The following is a 4,288-nucleotide window of genomic DNA, read 5'->3' as shown; positions in this document are numbered from 1 at the left end:
GGTCGCCGAGTGGGGGGTTCAGGTACTAATTACCCGGCATCGGACATGCCAGGAAGCCCGCCCGGGCCCTCAATGCCCACCTGGTTTGTTTTTTTGTTATTTTTTTTAAAACCGAAATTGTATTTTATTTTGTCTTATTTGCAGCAGCAGCGTTGGGGGGTCGGTGGCCCCTTAGTTGGTGGGGGGAGCAGAGCACCTAAAAAAAAAAAGAAATTTTCGCGGCCCCTGTCGTCCCTCTTCCCTTCTCCCTGCTCTGTTCGATACTAAATATCGGGCGTGAAAAGAGATGAAAGAAGCCAATACAAAGGTAAGTAAAGGAACGGTAGAATGTAGAAAAGCAGAGTCTGATGAAAAAGGAGGGAGAGAAAGGCACAGTGGGATGAAAAGGGGGGGAGAGAAAGGCACAGTGCGATGAAGGAGAGTTGGGAGCAGCATGGCACAGTGTGATGAAGGGGGGCCAGGTGAAGGGGGAAAAAAGCAGCATGAAGGGGAACAGTATGATCATAATGATGCACAGCGTGGTGATGATGAAGGGGCACAGTAATGTGTGTGTGTGGGGCTTGTGGAAATGTAGTGTGTGTGTAGGTGATGGCTAATTAATCAGTGCTATTTTGTTTGTGGGGTGATGGTGGGGGAGTTTAATAGTGGGGACTATTAATTTAAGATGGGGTGGTTTGAGGACTATTGAATGTGCGCGTGAGTTTAGAGAGAATGAGGTCTCTTTATTAAATGTGACTATGAATTATTTAATGGCAGTGATGGTTGCGGGAAATAGGTATATTTATGAACTGTAAATACTATTTACCTGCTCCGAGGACAGTGGCAGGTGGGGAGTTTGACTTGGGCGGTACACCTGTCAACCGGTAACGCAGGTGTCCTAAGGCGAGCTCAGGGAGGACAGAAACCTCCCGTGGAGCAGAAGGGCAAAATAAATCAAGAGAAAAACCACTACTACTTGAACAGTCGGGGGAAACCTTCCCCCCCAAAAAAAATATACAAGGTAATGTCAGTGGCGCACGCAGGGGGAAGTTTCTGAGTCTCCAGAAACCCACCCCCCTGCGCTAACTTAGTGCCCACCCTAGCGGCACTGTCCTATACAGCAGCCGCGGCGGACGCTTCTTTGACAGCGCCGCGGCTGCTGTATAGGACAGTGCTGCCGAAACGAAGCTGCTGCGCATGCGTGGGCACATGCGCAGCAGCTCTCTCTCGTGGGCTTTTTTTTTTTACAATCCTGCGTGCGCCCCTGAATGTGGCAGTGTATAGTTCGCAGACCCTTCCACCGCCTGCTCCACGGGAGCTTTCTGTCCTCCCTGAGCTCTCATTAGGACACCTGCATTACGGATTTGCTGGGGCTGTTTGGAGGGAGGGAAATAGGTTTATTTATTAAATGGGAATACTACTATTTTAATGTTGGGGCTGGAGGAAGGCCTAATTATTACTTGTGGGTGATATTGATTTTAACGCTGGGGCTGGTTGGAATTTTCTAAATGTACCCATTTTTTTTCACAAATAGGGCCCAAAACATTCCAGGATCCCGACAAGCCGCAACTAAAGAAACCAGCAGCCACAGGTGGTGAAAGTTACAAGAACAGGTAAGAGAGAGCAGGACAGTCTGTCAAATGTTCTGATTCTAGTGGGACAATCCCAATTTTTGGTGACTGTTCTTCCCAATGTAAGGGGCAGGCTAAGTATGTAAACTCTTTATGTACACACTGCATTGCTTATATACTACACTATGGTGCTAGATGTCCTTTGTGAGCTTACCACACCCTCTCTGGTGGTTTGGTTACACCTCTCTAGTTGTTGGCCACACCCCTATAATATGCATTAGGGACTCTATTATGTGGTATGTTATAAATTGTGGGCAGGACTATTTACCACAGTATTTACTGGGCCTCTACTATGAGGGCACAACTAAGAGGCATTATGAGGTCACTGTGCTGCTGTCCTGAAAGTCAGGACTGCTGGGACATATGTCACGCTCCGGCGAGCGGGCACTGAACACTTCTGTCAATGGTGTACACAGCAATGCAGGGTTTTTCTGTAGGAGGGTGGCCTAGCGCTTTTCACCTGCTATACACTCCCCAATGAGGCAAAGCCATACCCCCCGTGGCGCAAAATTTATTGCCATGCTCAACTATAAGTAGAGATGGGCGGGTCCGGTTCCCCGAGAACCGAACCCACCCGAACTTTGGGTATCCGAGTACCGAGCTAAGTAGCACGATACTCTCCCGCCCGCTCCGAATCCAAATCGAGGCCGAATGTCATTGTGACATCGTCGGATCTCGTGGCTCGGTTCTCGCGATACTTCAAGATTATAAATACACGCCTCCACAGCAATCCATCGCCATTTGACAGAGGCAGAGAGCAGGGTGTAGTCACAGGCTGATTAGAACAGGGACAGAGAATACAATATTCTTCTTCCAATTGCTGTAACAAAAATCGCTAGAGAAGAGAGGAGGATAGAGGTTTATTTTATTTTTGTAATATTTGGCACTCCCCAGTGCTTTTGGGGTGTCCCCCATAATTGTGCATAAATATTTCTGGCTGTCAAAAGTCATATTTGTCAGCAGTATCTTACCAAATAATTTTTACCACTACAAGTGCTTTGCGCTCAGAATGGATTCAAAGCAGTCCACATATGATCAGAATGAGCAACCAGGTTCTGTCACCAGTCCTGATGTTAGTGTTCCCCGTACGTCATCTGGGCAAGGCGATGTCAAACTACAGAGTGTTTCGAAATCAGTCCAAAAAACAAAATAAAAAATAAAAATTACTGTGTTGAAGCGAAAAGGAAGTGTTACTGAGCAAAAGTTAAGTGCCGATAAAAAAAAATTGCCAACATGCCATTCTACACACGCAGTGGCAAAGAGAGAATGAGGCCTTCACCTTTGGCTATTAGTGGCAGATCCCAAAAAGTTACCGAGCCTACAGTTGGTGCACAACTACTGTTATGCGTCAAAGCCGAGCTGCAAGATAACAGTAAGGCATTAGAGGATAATGTTTGCTCTGATTCACAAATAACACCAATCCCTGTGGAGAGTCCATCCAACAGTGGTATGTCTAATCATGAGCATTCTGTTAGTGTACCCATAAAGAAGGGCCCTTTCAGCAGTTCTGCTGATGTGTACCTGAACAGCCCGAGTGTAGCCGGTGATACACAAATTGAGGATGCCACTTTGGAAATAGAAGAGGATGAGGGGGAGATTTATGGAGGTGACGAGGGCGCTAATGAGGATGTTGATGATTATGATGCAGACAGATACCAAATTGCTTTTCGCAATTTCTATTTATATTCCAGATTATATAACAGCTGAATAGTTTTCTATTTTTACTCCTAGTGGAGAGGGGATCTGATGCAGACAGATACCAAACTGCCTTTGTCCATTTCTTTGTATATTTGAATTTCTAGTTCTACTGTCTATGCAGGCTGCTTTTTTTTATATTCAACTACAAGTGGAGGGCGGGGGGGGGCATAGGTAGCCACCAAAGTACCGTGGTCCATTTAATTTTACTTTCTAGCTCCACAGTCTGTGCAGGCTGCTTTTTTAATATTCAACTACAAGTGTCGGGTGTAATATACACCCAAAGACGATGGCTACATTGCCAATAATCAAAGATGAAAGAGGTAGACAACCAGGTTTGACTGTATAATTTGCAGACAAGTGTTCGCATTAAGGATGGCCTACCAGGGATTAAACTGTTTTTTTCATAATTTATTAGCTTTAGCATTACCTCACTTATCTAAGAAACTGGTGGAGCACTAAATTAGGTTATTTTAGACTAAAAAAATTGTATTTTTTTCAAAAATAGCAAAACAAAACCAAAACCAAAACACGCAAGGGAGGTTTTGCAAAACCAAAACCAAAACACGAAAGTAATCTAGATCCAAAACCAAAAACAAAACCAAAACACGGGGGTCAGTGACCATCTCTAACTATAAGGGGGGCCCTATGAAGTTGCAGTAACAGTGCCCTGAATTCCTCTTGGCAGCCCTGACATAACCCACTTGAACCAATGACAACAACTCACATTGGACAACACTGCTGCACATCAACCTGAGCATTGAGCAAGATTGGTCCCTCCTTTTATTGAAGTTTTACTAAATGATTGGTCCAGATCACTTTATATGCTGCTGACTACTTGAGAATTGGGTTAGCTATAAACAAGCTCAAGGAGAGAAATGCGCCTGGTTTATAAAACATGTACATAGATACAATTAGAATGGTAATACAAATTACAAGGCACTGTACCGGATCCAGAGGAAAGCAGTCATTATATCTCAAGA

This window comes from Mixophyes fleayi, chromosome 7 (assembly GCF_038048845.1).
Source record: "Mixophyes fleayi isolate aMixFle1 chromosome 7, aMixFle1.hap1, whole genome shotgun sequence".
Classification (NCBI taxonomy): Eukaryota; Metazoa; Chordata; class Amphibia; order Anura; family Limnodynastidae; genus Mixophyes; species Mixophyes fleayi.
Note: the sequence above shows the minus strand (reverse complement) of the source record.